The sequence below is a fragment of the Hirundo rustica genome, chromosome 2 (genome assembly GCF_015227805.2).
Source record: "Hirundo rustica isolate bHirRus1 chromosome 2, bHirRus1.pri.v3, whole genome shotgun sequence".
NCBI classification, from domain to species: Eukaryota; Metazoa; Chordata; class Aves; order Passeriformes; family Hirundinidae; genus Hirundo; species Hirundo rustica.
Genome location: NC_053451.1, coordinates 105,152,883 through 105,174,582, shown reverse-complemented (window position 1 = coordinate 105,174,582; position 21,700 = coordinate 105,152,883). Strand labels below are relative to the sequence as shown.

The following is a 21,700-nucleotide window of genomic DNA, read 5'->3' as shown; positions in this document are numbered from 1 at the left end:
GTGAAAAAGGTATTTTTCATTGGATTTTCATTGGTTGCCTTAGATGCTTAAACAAGGCACTGTTAGAATGGGATGGTATAATGGGATAAATGTCTGTTTGGGCAAAGCTCCACAGAAATTGCCTTAGTTATTTGTAAGTTTTTCTGCTTCATATATTCATTTCTGAAATACTCCCGAACCATTTTATTGACTATGTTGAGAATCTAGTCTTTATTGAGCTTGCAAATCACTCATTGAAATTTTCACCAGAGTTACATCAGGTCATATCATCTTACTGCCATGGTTTTATTATTATAACTTTAGTTATGCTTCAGTACTAGCCAAAAACAATTCCAGCCATGTTTGTGACTCTTCTGGCCATCCCCAGACTCCAGAGTGCCAAGAGACTCCAGAGTGGTGCCGAGCTCCTGAAATGCTCTCAGGCACATTCTAGGAGACAAACTCTATTCCACACAGTCTGGGATGAATTTGTAGCTATTAATACAGTCAGCAAAGTGTTCTGTACAAATCAAAGCAGAAATTGCTCTATACTTTAGGTTCAAGCATAGAAAAGAAAGAATTGATTTTGATCTTTAATAAATATTCTGATTTAATTTATGAGAATTGGAAAAGCTTGTAATGTATTGATCAGTACCAGTCCTTTTTCCTGTGCAGAGTTAAGACACAGAAGACCTGTAAAGAGATGAGAATAATTTATATATGCAATGAAAAGGCAAAGAAAAAGAAACCAGTTCAGCTAGAATATTCCAAAACAAATTCATACTCTACTGAAGGATAAGTACAAAGACTTTGAATGCTTGGGTTAGCTGGGGGACATAATCTGAATTAGGTTCACTTGAAAGGCTGAAAAAGCATCATTGCTCTATCCAGTAATGCCACAAGTGTTCAGCTTTTGTGCTTGGTCTTATTTATATGGCATCTTGCTTTCAATAAGTAATGTTTATATTTCAATTGTAGCTTCCAGCTTGAGCTCACAGTTCACTTTTTTTTGTAGATGTTAAGTTCCATTGCAGTGAAGCCCAGTTTAATTCTTCCTCTTCAGTCTGCTATGTGATCTTGATTTCTTAAGCATATTTTCTAGCTCTGGTATTCTCTTATTACACTCAGGATATTATGACATTTTCAAAATGCTTTCTATTTATAACTTAACATTATAGAATGTCAAGAATAATCAAAAGTATAGAGAGATGACAGAGAAAAATCCAATTTATATGAGCTTTCCAGGTCACATTTCTGAATTTTGCTTAAAATGCCTTTTCCAGGAGCTAAAATTGCCTTTTTAGTGAATGAAATATGAAAAAAAAAAAAAAAAAAAAAAGTTAACAGGAAATGGCATGATCACTCAATAACTTTATTTGCATTGGTTGTCAAAGTTCAGAGGTATGCGGTTTCATCACAGTTGAGGATGAGTGTTCAGACCACTTGGTGACTCAGTGCATGAGGAAATCACCCTAGCTGCCATTTACTCTGTTAGGGCCTTGGGGTGAAGCTTCTCTGAGGTTTGGAGGGGTGGTGGAAGGCGGAGAGTTATCATCTTGCCCTGTCTTGCTGGCTATGGAGCTGATTGTGCATCTGACCAGGGAGAGAGGAGGACCTGTAAATCATACTGCAGTTTGGAGCATAAGGATGTCAGGAAACGTGAAACCTTGCTCTTCCCTCCACTCCTGAAATATAGACTGCAAACAATGGGCTCTTCTTGCAGGACCTAGAGCTTCCAACCATGCCAGTGCTTCTGGGAACTCTGCCCCTCTCCTTTCCCCTGCGTCCTGCTGCATCAGGGGGATCACATAGGGAGCAATAGGGGCTGTGGTCCCAGGAGCAGTGGATGAGAAGAGAAATTCAGAGCTGTGGCAAGGCCATTAAACCACAAAACAGGTGGAGGCAGGACTTCTGATGCGTCATGCATGGGATGGTAAGGCACAAAAGCAGGCAGGTGAGGCACACATCCACAGTTTCAGCACCTGCCAGGTTTGGTACCCATTGGTAGAGAAGGATTTAAATACAGTTCATCAGTAAGTATGTTGCCTGAGAGTCCTGACATTCATATATTTGCAGGTATATCCTGCTCTGTTGCAACTGCTGAAACATTTCATTTGTCTTAATGATCAAAGGCATACAGTACTGCGTGTGTGAAAGAAGTAATGAAATTATTGATAAGTTATAGAGATTTAAGTTTTGGGGGAACAAGGACTTTGATACCACATAATATTTGGAAACTCATTACAGAATCTGTGGCCTTGGGTTGGAGTTGTAGGTTTCCTATACAATGGCAAAGAAAGAATGTCTGGAACACAGTGGTGTGCACAACCCTAAGCATTGAGCCAGCTGAGGCAGCAAAGCCCTGAGGACTCACTCATGTTTTAAATCTCCACCCTCTTGGAGGCTTACGTGCTTAACTGTGCATTTCTCTGCATGCATTTCTCTCCACGCATGATTTACAGCCATGAAAGTAGGAACTTAATCCTCCTCTTCACAGAAAAACACATGGAAGAATCAATCTTTTCTTTTAAAAGGGAACCAGAGCAGAAGTAGGTGGTGATTCCTCTCACCTCCTCCTCAGCCTTTTCAAGAGGACATCTTGTTTTAGCCCCTTTTCCTGCTTTTACAAGCACAGTCTGACCTGGAAAGTTCCCTGGCATATAGACTGTTGGGGAGGACGAGTACTTTCAAACTCTGCCCCAGAAGATATGTCAGATTGTATAAAAGATTTAATGATTCAATGAGCTACGAAGTGGGAGTAGAGGAGTAAGTGTAACCCTGATTTTCCATGAGTTTGGAACACTCCAATCTATGCTTCAAGGACAATTTAGTTATATTGTATTACTTAGTCAGAGACTGATATATAGGTCTCTCTGGAAACGGTTTCCCAAGCCAGCTTTCCCACAGAGCCGAACTTGCTTCTTTATTTCTGTCCCAGTGAATGCAAAAATGCTCCAAAATTACCTAAATGAAATAGGTAAGAAAATTATCATGCAAACTGATACATTATTCATTTCCTCAGGAAAATTTTGGAAACTGATCAAAATAGTTTAATTAGTTTCTTCATTGTGAAAAAGGTTTTAAGAGCCAATTAGACAAAGCAAGCAGGGAGAGCTGCAAGACCTAAATGACTAAAGTGAAATACTATTCTAAGAAAAAAGGTGGAGATGACAGTACATGAAAGGGAAGTGATCTGCAGATGAAAGGCACAATAGCAGTAAAAGACACAAGTGAGGATGATAGCATGAACTAACTGATGGAGGGCGCAAATGGCATCAGTGCAAACTGGCACAGACTCACAGAATGGCACTGCTTGGAATGAAGAATCTTGCATTGATTGCAGTTGTCTCAGACAGGGACTTGCTACTGCTCAGGTAATGATCTAATTGTGCAGAGAGCAATGCAAAGCTTGTTATTTAGCATACATATACATATATATATATACACACACACATATATATATATTGGATAGTCAAATGCTTGTCTTGTATGGTGATGTGACATGTAAGATTTCACAGTAACAACAGTCTCCTTGTGCATTTTGATGCTTTCATTGTTGGTAGTGTAGTTAGTTTCTCCAGACCCTGTACATTGCATAGATAGATTTACACACCCAAGTTCTCTATTTCTGCATATCCACAAAAACATTTGTAAGGAAACATTTAGTGAAATGACATAAAACTAATAACACAGGATCTATCAACAGGCTTAAGTTGGAAAGCACCAAACAGGTGCTTCGTACCTGAGCAGTGTGGAAAAAAAATCAGGATTGGAATATTCAAGTTTTGCCATGTGTGTAATATCATACACCTTGGGCCAAGCTCTGTCTACAGTACGGAGTTTCAGAGCTGTCAGTTTGCACTACATGAATGAACAGACTCATGCATGTTATGCATCCTCTTATTCCAGTGCTCCCCACTGCTAGAAGCGCTGCTAGGCCTGCAAACTTTTGCCTCCCTCTTACAACACCCAACATCACATGCACAAGTCTGGTAGTGTGAAGCAAATTTAGAGTTTCCCTCTTTCTGTATATGCCATTACAGATGGCTGCAGATGGTTCTGTTCTGTTCTCTACAACGGTCTGATGCAGGAGGTAGAAGATCTCAAAGTGTACACTTACGTATGTGAAAAGTATGTGAATGCCAATTGTGGGCCAGATTGCTTGGACCAGATAACCCAGACTTTACCTCACACTCAATAAAATTATTTACGGAGGAAGAAAATGCTTCATATGAAAAAGGGAGAGTTCTTGTAGCTGCAAGGAAGGCTGAAGATATTGATAAATTGATGATAAGCGTAATTTAGACTTTAAGGATGGTAATAATAATGCTAATTAATGGCATTAATATGGTAAAAAGAAATGGTTTTATACACATAGAATATGTAGAGTTATCTATCAAACCTTGTAAGGTCACAAAGCAACATAAATAGGTTATTTTTTACTAAAGAATGTATTTCAGAGAACTATATACTTTTTTTTTTTCCTATTACATAGTATAGGCATTTCTGACAAAAGCTGAAGGCCACATCTGGAAGATGAAAATGTATTTTCCCACAGAAGGTATTAAAGGGTTTACAATTACGTTAGAGTACACTGTTAAGTATATGGAACCATTACATTTTGACAAGGGAACTGATCTAGATGAATAACATTCACAAATTCCAGGTAAATCATTAAGAGAAAGTAAGAAAAACCTTTAGAATATCTTTTTGTTTTCACGTCTTGTTAACAGCTAGGGAAACATCAAAAGACAGAAAGAGGGTAGCAGTTTTTTCTGTATTGTTGGGGAAAGTTGGAGGGAGAATTAAGTGGAATTATCTCAATTGTTTAGAGCATGGTGCTGATAAGGCCAAGGTCATGGGTTTGATCCCTGTATGGCCTGTTAAGAGCTGGATTTGATGATCTTTGTGGGTTTCCTTCCAACTCAGAATATTTTGTGATTCTGTGGATGTGTAATATGGAAAGAACAATTGCTGTTGTTTAAAGACCAGGCAATCAGGCTTGATGAATGTGCCATATTTCTGTGCGGACAGTCCTGAATAGCCTCAGAAAAGTAAAGTAAAGGTTACATTGTGCTGGGACATATAAGTCTCTTGACGCTATATCATATGTAGACACACACAAAACTGATTTCTCTAAAAAGCTAAGCTGAGATAAACACTGAGGACTGATGAAATGAATTTTAAATTAATTTAGGAAGAAAAAAAATAAAGCATGTAAGCTAAAGGGGAATATTTTGTGAGAAGAGATGAAACAAATGAGGCAGAACTAGTGGTCAAAGGTGAACATCACTCTAGTATACAAGAGCGGGGTTATTGGAAAGAGAGCAGACTCTCCAGGAAAAAATAAGAATGAATGCAGAAACATCAGTGTGCGAAGACAAAATAATATTTTTAATATTATGCTGGTAGAAAAGAAGTAGTGAAGTTTAAAATACCAGAGGAATGCAATTAAACCCATCCCTAGCAGCAGAACACTGAATGTCAATCAATAATTAGAGCTGGACATAAAGATAATAAACTACCTACACAATGCTTACCAAGACAGATAATATAGAACCCTTAATTTCCACATAGAAACATACTTATACCAATATGTAATATATTTTCTGTACTGACATGTAAAATTTGTAATTATAGTTATTCCCTTAAGTGCTAAATTCATACAAGTCTGACTGATGGAAAAAGAGGATTGATATTATGCTGAAGGGTTTAATGTGCTGTGCAGAGTATCCATTTATCTCTTTTATTTTGCTGAGGGTCATTCATAGAATCATAGAATCATAGAATCACAGAATCATAGAATCTTAGAATCATAGAGTAGTTTGGGTTGGAAGGGACATTTAAATGTCTAGGCCAACACCCCTGTGATGAGCAGGGACATCGTCAATTCATCCTCCTACTGTCATGTTCCTGTTCTTTGAGCAAATAATCTCCAGGTAGAATTTCACAGTTCTTTAATACAGCTACAGTTTATTTTTGAGGTTAATCTATGTCAAGATTGTACTGCTCCCTTGATTTTTGGATGGTAGCCTTAGGTTGTGGGCAGAATCAGAAAAGCATGCTGCACAAATGGTGCATTGAGCGTAAGCAATGCAGTTCAGTCCAAGTGAAATAACAATAAAGCCTTTAGACCATATCGTATTTTCATCTTCATGCCACATATGTCACAGATAAATGACTTTAACAATACAGAAGAGAATTTTGCAATGTATTTTAGTATGCATATCTTTTTACTTGTAAAGCCTTATACTTCTGTACAGTAAGATCAGCTGTGCTGAGTGAGTTATCCTTGTGAACAGGAAAAAGAGCTTTATACAGCTCTCTAAAATTAGGTATAAGATCAGCTAGTCTCTTATAAAAATGTCAGAGTTTCAAGTGCCAGTTTCTCATAGATCTACAAGGTCAGAAAAGGATGTTAAGTCATAATGGGAGTGGAATCGGCTCTTGCAAATATTGTCATGTGAAGCCATACTTGCTCTCCCTGAGGGACTATGCATTATTGAACTTCACAGGTGGTTTTGGGAATGGGGAGGATGCTGCAGATGGAGAAGTGAAAGTTTCGTATAGCCTTTGTGCAGAAGTAAGGTCAAGGAAAGAAATACATACTCTGGAAGTTGCCATTTTTATAAGTTTTTAAAGTTGTTTAAAGCTCAGTCCCTGACTCGGACTGCTAAGTGCACCCCAGATAATGAGGAGTGGGCAGAAGAAAATAATATCTAGTCTGAGCTCTAAGAGTGGTTAGCAGTACCCACATGCTGAGCTGATGAAACCACAGGTTTAAATTCTCTTCAACAAACTTATTCCGTAGCTTGTATAAGTTTCAAATATACTTTATTAAAATTGCTGTCCAGAAAAAAAAAATAAATTAAAACTATCCTTTTTTTTTTGTGAAAAGTATATCTCACAATTAAAACTGCTCAGGCAGTGAGATTGCCCACTGCTTTGTCTTTATATTTTAATGTGTTTATTTATAGGACCACTATTTTTAAAAGCACACACAACAAACGTTATTGTGCTCTCCAGGCAAATGCATAAGATGGGCTAGAATCTCCATTTGTCTGTGCTGTGTATGCTCATTTAGATTATGGTAAAGTGGGTATAAAACACTACTGGAACACAATGCAAATGATGTATGCCTCTTTGCAATGAGATAAACGATTATATGTGGTATTAGAGCCATAATTTTATGCTTGTTAGTCATCCAATTTTGATTAAGGGAGCATTTATTTTAAGAATAAGTCTGCACTGGTGTTCACATTTTCTCTTTCTATAGCAAGTTTTATGTTAAAGAGCAGGACAAAAACCAATTCAAGAATAGGATGGCTGGGGCTGATGAGGTGAAAATAGCACAGCACAGAGCTGAATCAGTAGAAGGGATACCAAATGGAACAGTTGGTTACTGGCTTCAAAGGTAAATTGGGTTTAAAGGTTGGTCCTTACTAGGGCCCTTGAGGTAAACATTGAGAATTTCAATATTCCTTATAAAATCCTAAAGTTGACGCAGAATATTTGTCTTTCCAGTACCAAAACCTTTTCAGATTAATTCACAATTTTACATATTGTGGGATTTTTGATAGTTCCAGAAGATTTCAACAGTTGCATACTGATATTCTTGACAAATATTCTTCAACCAAATTGGGGAAAGAGAGAGAGCTTTTAGCCTGGATGATATAAGAAAGAGATTTAAAAATCTACTGCTACCTCCTAAATCTCTCTTGCACAAGTCTTATGAGTAAAATTAGGTAATCTTGTTTTTTCCTTTCTAGATAATAGAGCTGATGTCACAGAGGAGTTATTATATCCCTTCTGATAATAAGAGTAAGATGGGTAACTCAGAGCCAGAAGGAAGCATTTCTTAGATAAAGCATGAGTAGAGAAGGATGAACATGAGTGCCATATTCATTGTTATTTGGGTCCAGGAAAATCCTGCCTGATGAAAGATGTATGTAGGGGTTGTGTCTTCCTTGAAACCAGAACTGAGTATGTGTTTACTTCCTTTATAATGAACTAGCTGATTCCTAGTGCTACCAGTCTATAAGCCTGTATGTGCACTAAAAAAAAAAAAAAAAAAAAAAAAAAAAAAAAAAAAAAAAAAAAAAAAAAAAAAAAAAAGAAAAGAAAAGAAAAGAAAAGAAAAGAAAAGAAAAAAAAAAAGGCATCTTTAAGTACATCTGAATTCAAAACTTTGGTTCAAATATATAGGGAATGAAGGGTTTTGCAATACAAGTTGTAAGCTAAGCTTTCTTTATATTGTATCTTATAGCAATCCACTGTGTTACATATAGGCCAGCTAAGTGGGGTGCAAAGTTCTTATCCTGGCTGTCAAAGAAAATAGTCTGACATATTTCAGGTATTTCAAATGACCTGTCATTTGAAGAATGATGTAACCATTTGCAGTATAGGTGTAAGGGCTTTAAATTCCCAGCTCATATGTCATTCACAGAGGAAATGCTGCAGGGGCCAGCCCATGGGCAGGGGGTGAGCCCCAGGCCCCAGGATCCTGTGGCTTCCCTGCAATGGAAAGTCTGTCTGGAGAGTGAGTTCAGAGCTGGCTTGGGCAGCTGCTGCAAGCAAGACTCAAGCCTTTGAGAACAAGATTTGCTGCTGGGAAGATGTGACTCCTTGTTGAAAGGAGCAAGGTCCCCTGACACCTACTTAATGCACACAGGTTACTGGGAAATTTATGGCACCAAAGGTTTCAGTCCTGGCAGAGTGACTTAAAATATATTTAAGCCTACAATAGCCAGGACATATTTCATATCCTGTTTTTCTTTTCCTCTAGTTATTGCCACTGTTCCAGTGAGCCCACAGGGCACATTTTCCTGAAAGACAGATATGCTTTTTCATGTAACACCCCATTAAGTAAAGCCCTTTAGCAAGGACAGAGTCTCTGAAGATCATCTTCTGGCAAAGGATGTTTACAGACTGAAACACAAAGCTGGCTGTTTCACTGAAAAAGAAAAAAATTTCCAAAGTTCCTGGTTAATCTGCTGACTGCCCTGAAACATTCTGTTTGTTTTGGTTTGATATTTCCCACGAAGGCTTCTGGTGCCTTTTCTTTAACTTCTTTCTGATGGCTTTGTCAATATCTTTCAAGCATTTTTTATTATGCCAAGTATTCATACTTCAGCTATATCTAAATGACAAAGGTGTTGGAAAAGAAAAGGGCTGCTACAGATGTGCAAGATTCTGAGAGCTTCAAAGTTAGTGAGCTGCAGGTGTATAATAGTTATATTGTGATGGATTACTCCAGCTGTCGAAATAGGGGAACAGTGGAGTGTGCACATGATAGTGTGGCTTGTCAGGTAACTCTTCTCTACAGGGTGTCAGCTTGGGGTCAAATGTAGCACCTTGGTGCAGTGGAGTGATTTCATGAGCCTTGTCTCTCCTTGACTTGCATATGTGGCTTAGTAAAGAGCAGCAGAAGCAGTGGAAAAAGTGTAAAGTGTGACTGACATTTTCAATGTATTGCTTGGCTGCAGAACTATTTGAAACAAATTGTACAATATGGAGCTGGTGGCCATGGGATTGGTGTCTTCCGGATGGACATGTTCCATGTTCTTAGTTTCAGATCAGCCTTGAACAACTTTTTTCAATTTTTTCTCTGCCTGCCAAAGTGTTCCTATCAGCTGTTCACAACTTCAGTAGAATTAATTTCTTTCCACCTACTATGCACAGGAAATTTGACTCAGAAAGATGAGATGCAAATATTATGCAGGGTTGACCTTTTCATTTACAGGGTAACTAATTAGCTTGGCAAGCAACACATTTAGTAAAATACGTATGTGTCATTAGATAATCCAGCTTACCCCTTTATGGTGGCTCCCTAAAATACATCTTACTATTGTTGCAATTAATTGCAGGCTTGCTGTTGACTTCAGTAAGAGCAGGACTCCAGACTTAGACCAAATGCAAAGTAACTTAATGTGCAGTCTCTGATCCGGCAACCTCATAGTTACTTCTTAGTAATGCTTTGGCACTACGATGTATTGCAGACTGAGTACCTTTTCCAGTTCTGCTTGTTTTTGCTGTAGGACAGGACACATGTGTGGCATTTAATATGAAAGAAATTAAGGGTGAACCTGGGCAACTGGCTGGATAGATTCCTTTAGCAAACTAGAGGATGGTATTTACGCATAGACTGCTGTGCTGAGGGCTGTGCAGGAGTTGTAATTTATATTGTTACTTTGATGCAACTAAGCAAAGAAAGACATGATCGTGTTCATTTTTTAACATGGGTGACAACCTGGTGGCCTTCCAAGGATCTGAGAAGAGGTAGTTGTGCCATCCATTGAAGGAAAGTGACAGAAATGGTTATGTAGACACAAGAGACTGAAACAAATGGCCAAGAATTTGACCTAGGTCTTCCAGACCAACAGAAAGGAGCTGGTTATGTCAAAAATCTAAAGCTCACTCCCAGTTGTCTTTGGAAGTCATTTATTGCCTTGAACAGATGTTCTCAACTACAGTTAACCTTGAATCCTGCATGGTTTGGGTCTGATGTAGGATGATTAGCATTCCCTAGCTCTGGTCTGCAGCGTCTGGTTTTTGGTGCCACCTCACAGTATGGCGTGGCAACAGAGATAAATAGTGCCCTGCTGCAAATGGTATGCGGCCATATTTTGCAATTCTAATGAACCCATCCTGTGCTTTTCAGCGTCCTTTAAACCTTGACAATTAGGCAGAATAAAGAAGGAGAAAAGTCTTCCTAGAAGGGAGGCAACAGGGAAGCAGAGTCTGTGAATGCCTACGACAAAGAGAGGAATTTAATTTCATACTGATACTTTGAGTTGTCCTGTTCCCTTTTCAGAAATATTTTGGAAGATGCTTATGTTTTTATTATAAAATACATCAGTTAACAGCTTCACAGTTTTATATGCTTTTTATTCTAATCTGGACCTGAGCCTGATGTTGCCATTAAATCATCTGCTTTGTCCTTCTTTATTTATACTCTTCCTTGTCAATTTATTGCCTCTTTGCCTTTAATGAAGCAGAGGTGGCAGCTTTACAGATGGGAAACTAAATCACAGAAAACTGCATGACTTTATACCTGACCTATGCACAGAAAATTAATAATCACTCTTATTGTCAGGTGCAGGCACTACATGTAAGTACTGCAAGAAGTTTAGCTATTTGGCTGTGTTGATTTGGGGAAAGTTCAGATTTTATGAGGGAATCTATGAGACATTAGTGAAAATTTTGTTCTTTTCCTTACAGTTTTGTTCATGGTGCATCCATTAAATGAATGCTTTATGTACCTTTGGGTACTCTCCTGGCTACCACTGGGTTGGATTTCTCTCCACTACTAAAGTGCCATTGTAATGCTGCACTAGTTTTGGCTTTTGACATGGTCCTCTGGCAGAACTACTTCATGGAGCTCTCTTTATCCTCCCTTCTTGCTTTCCTTTTCCTTCATGTTAGCTTTCTTTCATCCCTCATAGGCTTTTCTCATACTCTTCTCCTTTCCTTTTAGAAACGTCTCCTGTTTAAAGTTTGGAGCAAGTCTTCCCTCTCTGTTGAAACATTTCACTCCTGTCTGCCATTCCCATTGTTTTCTCCCCTCGTAGGAGCAGATTCTAGCCTTTGCTGACAACATCACACAAAAGACTGCTTTGCTAATTGCCATGACAGAGAACTTGTTTGTTTGTTTGTTTTTCATTCTGCTTTTGGGCTGATCAATCCCGGGTGAGCTCAACAAGGTCACTTGCGTCATTGGCAGGCTTGTGCAGAGGGGTGTCCTCTATGATTCTTTTGAAGCATACAACAAAATCTGTAATGTCTGTTGACAACTCCAAAGATTTTGTAAATACCAGCACTTTAGCCAAAGCCTTACTATTGTCAATTATCAGAACTAGAAGACTGCTTATCATATTTCATTTATGTAACTGCACCAGGTCTTACATGCATAGAGAAAGAGTCTGTGGGTAAATTGTAATCTTACATAGCAGCATAAGGGGTCAGGAACTGGCTAAGTAAAACACTTTAAAATCAGGTTGCATGTAAAAAGTTTTTATACTAAGTGTGAGTTAAAAGTTAACAGATAAAGTCTGGCTGAGATTTAGTTCTCACCAGAATTATTTTGTGGCTCTGAATAGAAATATCTTGGAACAGCAAGAGGGGATACGAATGGTAGAGAACAGATCAGAACCTTCAGCCACAACATTTTTATTTTTTCAGAGGAAAAAACCTTCCTTTACACAAATGTTCATTTCAATACCTGTCATTTAGGTGTGCAATTGCAACATTTTTTCCATGCAACAAGGTGTTTAAACTAAAATTTAGCCCAAGTTCTTGGAGGTGAGAATTTAGCAATCAGCAAGTGTACCGCTTTGCAGATGTGGCTAATTGTTTGACCCATGACTAACGCACCATTTTGAGAGTGTGAATTGATTTCATAGATCTTTTCTCATTTTGCCTCATAAAACGCAGAAATGGAAGCATCTTTGGGCCTATGACAGCCTGGGAACAGTCTGTGATATATCACCACCATTGGACAAGTTTGCTCTCAGCCCAGCCTACAAACCTTAGTGTCTGATGGGTATCCAAATACTGGCATCTTTCTTTTATGCCTATCAATAGCCAAAAGCCCCCATCAGTGAACTGATCCTACCAGAGCAAATACTCCTGTTAGAATGGAGAAGAGCTAAAATCTTAGTCTTATACCTCTGCTACAGGTCAAATAAATCACCCTGAATTTTCGGTACAGTGACAGCTGAGAAAAGCAATTCATTAAAGGCAATTGCATTTTACCAAAGAACTGTTGTCCAAAATAAAACAAAGGGTTCACTGAAGAAAGAAAGAAAGGAATCTAAAATTGTGTTGGAATAGATTGTCCTTTCCAGATCAAATGCTAGTATAATTTGCAGCACTGCTTTGGGAAGTCTGCAGTGCTCTGGCTAAGCACCGCCACTGGCCAGTTACCTCTCTCATCCTCCGCAGCACCGAGGGGGAAGATGGTTCAGCAGGAACCACCCTTACCTCCACCTCTTACCCATGGGGCAGATGGAGGGCCTGAGGCCTCAATACTGCTTTTGCAAAGAGAGAGGGAGCTAGAGACATATTCAGCCCTACTGGCTTCAAATGTTTACATTTTGCACCATCCGCAGAACATGAGAAAAGGCAGATTAAGAATCGAATCCCAAGGCCATGCAACAATATACTGTTTATTTACCTGTGCAGGTGATGATGATACAGACTGATCCTTGTGACATAATTATTGTGTTTGGTGAGCTTTTTAAAAGAGTGAGAGACAGTAGATTTTGTTATCTAAACTAAATGTATAGGAGCATATACAATGCACTATGCATGTAGTTGTTTCTGTACCAAGAATTTCATGAAGTGATGGCAGTTGAGAATAATCTCTGCTGGATTGCAAAACACTCATATGCAGAATTTGGGTACTGGAGGAAATGACATCATACTTAAGTTCCAGAGTTCCTGTGCACATTCATATGACAGCCTGACAAGCTGTGTATAACACATGACAAATTGTGTACCAATCTCTACCAAGTAGACTATGCTCCACAAAATATGCACAATGCCAGCCCTGGAAAAGGAGTGGTGGCCACTGCATTTTAGGTATAACCTTTTCTTCCTCACTTCCCTATGGATCAGAGGTCTGGTTGTGGTATAATTAACTTGCTTTTCCTTGCTTCTTGGCTAAAATATCTGGATTCCTTTGGATAGTCATTTGATAAATCTATTAATACCGTTTCCACTGCCTTTCTGAAGTAATTTGGCTAATATGCAGAGCTGAACTTCCAGCCAAGTCTGAAAGGCTTTTTTCCCCATTTAGAAATTGCAACTGTTCCTTATGTGCAGCAATAGTTTTCCCTTTGAAGAGGCTAAGATGGCTCTATTAGAAGAGCTTATGGTTTTTGTATCCATCTCTTGGGTATTTTTACACAGAAAATTATCATATTGAGGTACTTATGAAAGGGAAACCCTTTTACCTGTTTTGAAGCTGGCATGCTGCACATCAGGTAGGTCTGGATGCTTGTGCTTTGTGTCCCTTTGCAAAGCCCTCCTCAGTCGGACAGGACACCTTTGAGCACCATTAGAGATGTCCCTGCCTCCTCGCTGTGTTTGTACCACCTTTGATCCTCAGCCTGGGAAGATGAAAAACCAGTTGATGTCAACAATTGCAGCGACTTTTTGCTAATTGCCAGGCTGAGGATCAAAGAGTGGAGTCTGTTTGTTGGGATTGCATCAGGACATTGCCTCATGCAGGTGGGATGAAGGCAGGCTGGGACAGCTTTGCCCCAGGCTACTCTGGCTTTCTGTGGCAGCACGGTGGCAGGATCAGGTTGTAAGGGCAGGTGTTGGGGATGAGCCAGTGGCATTAAGGCAGCAGACAAGAGGCTGCATGCAGCATCCAGTTCAAGCTGGCTTTTCTGTCTGGTCTGCAAGACAGCCAGCCTTGGTCCTGTCAGGCACAGTGCACGTACAGCTGCCTACTGGGGGAAGGGTTGTCTGAGAAACAGCAGGGCTGGTGCAGGGGTGATTAGAATATTTTCCCATAAATATTCTTTAGGCATAAATGACTGTGATGAAATCATAAAAGAAATTGGCCCTTGTAACTCTTTTTTTGAAAACAAATTAAGCCTAAAAACATGTAGAGACCTCCTTTCTTTCCAGAATATTATTGAAAATTAATAGACCATCTGAGCCTGCAGTATCATAAAGTCTGTATCCTTTTTTTTTTTTTTTCACATACCTTCAGATTCATCTCCAGCAGCTCTCCATCTGTTTGCAGGCTGTTTTCTAAACCAGTGTGATGCCTCAGGTGCAGAAGAGAGAGACAATAATTAACAATGTGGCCTACAGCATCTTGGGAAACAATTAATTTTAGTGAATGGACAGGGGGAGGAAGAAGGAAGGTAAGCTTTGCTCATTTGTCTGCTCCTGCATTCACAGCTGGGCATATTGGATAGATGCACATACAGATATGCATGTATCTCCCAAAAAGACTATTTTCAGCATTCCAACTTTCACTCTTTAGCAATGGCTGTTGTGCACAGAAGCTACTTGAAAATGACAGTGCCATCTGCACTGAGGAGATTAGGGGGTGTCAAGGAATACTCTTTTTCACTTCTCTCATTCCTGCTTCTCTCCATCCTGTCCCTGGAAAAATCCCAGCTTTTAACCTGTCAAAATAGTTTTAAAGCTGGTCTCTGATGTATAGAAACCTGTGAGACAGAACCATGACAGCTATGTACTGTCAAAGGAGTACAACTGCTCAAAAAACAAAGAAAATCCAATACAGCTGAATAAAAGAACAGGGAAATGTAGGAGTCTGCAGTAGCATGTGGGGTAGTTCTTTCATGCATATGAAAGATACATTGATCAGGGAACACTAAATTTATATACAGGATGATCATTTGACTGATTTATACTTAGAGAGATTATAATGTGTATGCATGGAATGGAAAATTAAAGATCTGCACATCCACAGAGAGGTTAAAAATGAAAATCATAGGATGAATAAGGATTTTTTCTCCAAATGTAGGTCCTGAAATTAGAAAACCAAATCCATTTATAAGATCTTAAATGCAAGTGGCCTCATTTCCAATGTGCTGAGCAGCCACAGCATCTGCCTGTTTCTGTTATGAACACTGGCTCTATTTCTGAAAAACAGCTGTCAGGAAGGAGATCCTATAGGGTCTCCTCTGATGTGTATAGCTGTCAAACAGCCACATCCAACTGCAGGACCTATGTGCCATGTGAGTACAGCTGGAGATATGGGGAAGTGATGCTGAACTTTCTGTCTGTAATCTCCAGGTAGAACTCCAGCAGAGATGCTGAGGGAGGAACTCCACCACACTTGACTTCTTTACTCCTTTTCCCCATCCCTCTTCCCCTTCCTCTTCAAACACAGGTGCCTGTGCTGAATGAAGAGACTATTTGAAACAGCAGAAAAAACCTTGCCCTGTTGTTTTGGAGAGTGAGATATCACAGATGTGACTGCTTGTTCTGTGTGGAGCATGGAAACACGAGGTATTTCAAGACTGTTCATCTCACACGGGTATGGTCAGATTTGGAAAATGGTTGTGCTAATAACAGACACCTGAAAGCTTAAATATGAGCCCAAGTAAAGTGGTTTCTAAACCTTTGACTTTATTCTGGAATTTTGTAATTTCACAAGTGTGCCTGCAGTGGAGGGGAAACAATGTGCCCCACTGGAAAGCTAGCAGTGCATTCATCCCTTCAGAGAACAAACTCATTTGCCCTTTCCCTTTTATGTCTGCTTATTCAAACAATTTAGTAAACTTAAAAAAAAAAAAAAAAAAAAAAAAAAAAAAAAAAAAAAAAAAAAAAAAAACCAACCACATCACCTCCAAGCCACTCTCATATGTTTTCAGGCAGTAACGTAAATGAGAGTCAGTAATCTAATGCAGAACTGTTTTGAGCATGTTTACATGTTATTAGGAAGCTAAAGGTTTATTCATGCCTTTGGCTCTGTATGTATGTAGAAACAGCTGCATGAGGAGGCTGCTGTTGGCTGACTGATCCTTGTGCAAAATAAAACCCCAAACTTGGGCATTTTTCTCTTCCAAATGTCCAGGCTATGACAGCAGGGAAGACTACAAAGTGTCTTTCGGAATGTAAGAGCTGTCATTTGTGCATCCAAGAAAGGGCAGTACTTTAAAGACAGGAGTATTTTTTAATAAGGAAATTACATGCTGGGAAAGAATGTGAACTTCTCTGGAATGTGAGGAGTGGATTATGTTAATATCTGCATTTCAACTTTGCCCTCTTGGTTCACTTCATGCTGCATCAATTATACTGTAACTTTTCAAACTGCTGTCTCTAAGTAACATTGTTAATTATAGCCAAAGGTTGGGAAAAGATTATCCTTTTAAAATTTGATTGCTTGCTCACCAGGAAAGCAACAAGGGGCAGGGGGGGGGGGAGGTATTGCCAGATCCTGAATAAAATAGAACTCCATCTATTTTCACTTCTAAATAAAATAAAATCCCCAGAAATTCTCATTTTTGACAATATAAAATATTGCAATATGAAATGCAATTTTGGTTGTAATGTATGCATGATATTGCACAGAAGTATAAATATGCGTCATACACAAGTTCTTTGCCAAAATGTCATTTCACTTCCATAAACAGCTTACTCAAAACTAATTTTATATTGAGAAATTCATCAAAATCCATAGATTCCCTTGAATTTTCTCATACTTCTCAAGCTGCTAACTCTAGTGAAAGATGTTCAAACATTTTCAACTTGTCATAAGTTCCACAGGCTTATTTTGGTTTAAAATGTAGTTTTCCATGCCCTGGTTTGTGTTACTCCTTTTTTGCATTATGAATGGAAATGAGTTTATGACCTGAAAAAGAAAGCAAATGGTATTGTGGGGAGCTCTTCCATGTTGTAAAGCGTAGAGCATAGAGCTGACAAAACAACTCTCAGTGTGTGAGCTTTGCACAGCTGTAACTTCTGTGATTCAGTGATGTTTCTCTCAGTTTTTTCAGTTCTTGGTCAAAAGACTGCTGAACAACAAGGAAAAGATGCTCCTAGCTCATACTTTTAAAAGTCTTGTTAGCAAAGCAAGTGTCTTTCTCTTTCATATCACTGGGTATAATTTTACTGCCTAAAAGAATATCAGTCTTCCATGATCCAAGAAAACCTTCCTCAGAGTTAAAAATTCACTTGTATGATTATAGGCAGTTGAGGTTCTGACCTTCTGATGTTAAAAATAACACACAAGGAGCTGTATAAATTACACCAGTGAGTAAAGGGTGAGAAGGAAGAAAAGGTATAGTGGGAGCTACACCCTCAAAAGATTTACTAGGGAGAAAAAAAATCCTTCCTGGGAAAAGCTTACCATCATTAATAATCAAAGAAGAAACTAATGTAAGGAAAACAGTTAAAAGGTGGTTGTTGACAAATTAGCATTTGGACATAGGGGAGAATAACATGGAAAGAATTGTCCTGGGCACAAATTCCATAGGGTAGAAGGCACAGTTGGAGTCTCTGCCCTCCCTGAGTGGTTACAATCTTCCTAAATGGGGTACTGATGCCAGGCCAAGGACTCTCCTTCTGAGAGGTGGGACTTGGTGGATCTATTTTCAGGTGTCTCTGCCTATGCCCCAAATTCAGAACAGAAAAAAACCCCAAACAAAATCAAAAGCAATGACAACAAAAAACAGATGGGAGGAGGAAGTCTCATGAAAAATCATTATATAATTTATTATTTCATTGAAATTATATGAGCCCAAGGAATTCCAAGACTCTTTGGTCCTGCAATAACAAGGCATAGAAAAAGGAATCATCTTGTAGCAGTACTGGAAATGTTCACAGATTACTTTGAGCATGCCTTATTGATACAGTATTGGTTTCTGAGAGAACTGGTTTCTTAGTCCTGTGTAATGACGAGCCTGGCCTAGAGCAGTAAGAAAGGAGAGGAGGCAATTAAATGAATTATTAAATGGAATTCAAAGTGAACTGTTAAGAAAGATGGGGGTTATTTCCGCACTTGTGTCTTTCCTGCTGTTGGCATTCCATGATGATATGGTAAAGCTACCATGTATAGAGTAAAAATTGAAGGAGAAGAATATTAAGATGGCAAGTTCTTCCTTCTGCCTCTTTACTGTAAATGATAGACTTTTTCATCTATACCTCTGCCTAAGAGTGGCTCAGTTACTGTAGTCCCTGTCTCCTGACCCACCGTGGTTCTTTAGCTGTGCTATGCTTATTTTAATTCATTTAATATTTCCTTTCAAGTCATTCCTTCCAGCTCTTTGTCTTGCTTTGTCTGGATCCCTTCCAATTCATCTTGGCATGAAGGTAGCCAGATGGCAGTGTTTGTCGTGTGCTTTCAAGAATATGTCATCAGGAAGGGGCACCCAACCCCTGCCATCTCCCAGGTGGACTTGGTAAACGCATGGGTTCCCCAGTGGGGTCCTGGTGCCTTCCTGCTCCTAAACTCTGTATTACAGACTGCATACAGTGGAGCACCTAATAAAGGAGCTGCAAATTGCACTGGCTGTTAGTTTGGGCTTTTGTTGTTGTTGTTACTGAATGCTGCAATTCCAGTTCTGACCCTTCTCCCTGTGTATCCTACTCAGATCTTTTTCAGCCTTGCTACCTTTCTGTTCCTTTTCTCCCATGGAGTATCCGCCCTGCAGTGTGTGATTCATCAGATTTGCTCTTCTGCATTTTCCCAGTTTGGATCTCCTTCAGTGCTTCTAGACAATACCATGAGGCTCCTTAGTGCATTGCCTTAGGTATTTATGTTTCTCCTCTGTGAGCTCCTCACATGAGCTGAGGAATTGGTTGTCTGGATTTTATGACATCCAGTCACATAATGATGTCCACATCACAAGCAGTAGATTTTGGCCCAATGTGCTGCTCTTTTTGAATTTCACAAGTCTCTCCAGAGTCAAGAAGACAGGCTATGTGTTTTCTCGATGTGTTTCCCTGCTATGCTCCTCATTTGGAACTCAAACTAACTAACAATTCTTTCCAGCAATTTTTGACCTCCAGTGATGCTTGAAAAGTGGTTCTGCAGCCTTGAATGTGAGACTATAAATACTTGCCATTTCTTAGGTCAGTTTATATAATAAGAGATTGATATCCCACCCTCAGTGAAAAATATTGTTATTCTTTGTAAAAGTAGCACATGCTCCCTTCATTTTCCCAAATGTGAAGATAGTGAAAATATAATGTCAATTGTCTCAATGTGTTATTACAGGTAGATAAAGTATGGTATCCTGAGAATGTCCAAACCAATTAATGCAAGAATATTTCAAATGTTTCAAATGTCTTATTAAAATCAATGATTTGTATTTATATCCTGTTCCACTGACCATGTAGTTCACAGTTCTGCCAAAAATAGCTACTAAGATGCTGTGCATTATTTATTCATTAATATTTCATACAATATATTAATCTGGATATTTGCTTGCTTGATTCCCTACTGTGCTTTCTTGTGATTCCCTTTACAGTAACCATTAGGTAAATTTGTATTCTGTTCTGAAGATTCTTCTAATTTGGAAAGTCTCTGTGCTTACTACTTAGTTCCTTGTTACACCACAGCTTTTGAAAAACAGTTGTTAAATGTTTCTCCAGTTACTGAGTTTTTAATCCCTCGTTATGTCTACAATCTCAGACTAGTGATCCTGAAACATACAATGAAAGTGTAGATCAAGAGGAAAAGCAAGGCATAGTAATTGGGAAAAACTGAGAGATTTGGCTTTGGAAATGCATTCCTGATCTGAACTAAAAACATAATGGAGACACATTTGGAGAGCTCATTTAGAAATCTCAGAAATACAAATAAATTGTGTGCAAAGATGGACTTCTTTGGGGTTTTGTTTGCTGCCTCTTTTTTTTTTTCTTCTTCTTTTTTTTTTTTTTTTTCTTTTTGAACAAAGGAAAAGTTTATGGATTTAAATATACAGGAAATGACCTTATTTACATAACTGGAACTTCAGCTGAGAGGCCATTTATTTCAAGAGCATTATTTGCATGCACATTTAAGCATAAAGCCTTGCTATGTATTCATAGAAACAGATATAGAATATTACTTTAGATCCCAGAATCACAGAATCAATTAGGTTGAAAGAGCCTCTGGTATCATCAAGTTCAACCCTTGACCAAAGCTCAACTAGACTGTAGCACTGAGTGCCACATCCAGTCATTTCTTGGACACAAAAGAGTCAAAATAATTTCACCGGGCCATTACAGACAGTTCTCAGTTGCCCACAGTTGCCATCTGAGGTGGCCCTTAGTCCCCCAGATGACTGGCCAAGACTGGACATTACCAGAGGCTTCCAGGAGAACTCCCTGGAGCATGTGCTAGGGACTAGTCCAGGGATCTCCACAGCACCCAAACAGCATGGGTTGTCTATGTTTAGGCATCTGAATCCCAGGCAGGTGTCCAAATGAGCTCTTCCTAAGCAGCTCCTTAACATTTGCTAACTAAAAACAGAGTCTAGGCATTTGTCTGTGAAAGCCTTTATGTAAATGTCTTCACATCAAACTGAATTATTCCTATGATGTCAAACATGTAGCTCAATAGAAATTATCATGAAAAGGTAGAAAAAGGTGCAATCACATCCAAAGCTGATGCTTCATTTTGTAAAATTTTCTTCCTTGTTCAGATACCTGCACTAATTGCCTCCAATTAATTAACTTCATCATTGTTACTTTACAGACTTTGAGCAAGATAAGATGACTAAGCAATTCCTTGATATCATCTCCTGTACTGCACTTGGTATTTTGTGCAGCTGTCACCAAGAAGCAGATCTTTCGATAGATCTGTCATGCTGGGATATGGCAAAGGACGTTTTCTGAGGAGCAGGGCACAGAGCTCAGCAAGACGGATAAATACAGGCATGGCCCTACTGCTGTTAGAAAATCAGCTGCTGCAGTACTCCCCGACCAGGCTCTGCTGGAGCCAAATTCTGCATATCTATAGCCATACCCTATATAGCTACAGAGATGAGTTATGTTATAGCAATGATAGTTAATGTAATGCCAGTCAGAGACCAGTCTATTTCTGTAATGCCAAGATAGCACCTTTTAAAATAAAATTAGCTCCTGCTGCTGCCTGAATGCTTCTAAGCCTCTAGAAATACAGAAGGGTTTATGAACCTCAGGATCATCTGTCCTTTCTCCACATGTTCTTATCAGTTATTCCCTATCTGCCCCTCAATTTCACTATGCTTGTTCCCGGTCCTTCCCTTCCCTACCTAGCCCG

At 39.0% G+C, this 21,700-nt stretch overlaps 1 protein-coding gene across 3 annotated transcripts in view; it reads left to right on the top strand.

The window, feature by feature from the left end:
* Positions 1-21,700, top strand: part of LOC120749537 (uncharacterized) — a 325,325-nt gene that overhangs the window by 133,540 nt on the left and 170,085 nt on the right. For all 3 annotated transcript variants that reach the window (XR_009208605.1, XM_040057035.2, XM_040057036.2), the window contains exons 4-5: positions 14,738-14,861; positions 15,860-15,978. The gene's annotated coding sequence lies outside the window, so the exon portion shown is untranslated. The remainder of the gene's footprint in view (positions 1-14,737; positions 14,862-15,859; positions 15,979-21,700) is intronic.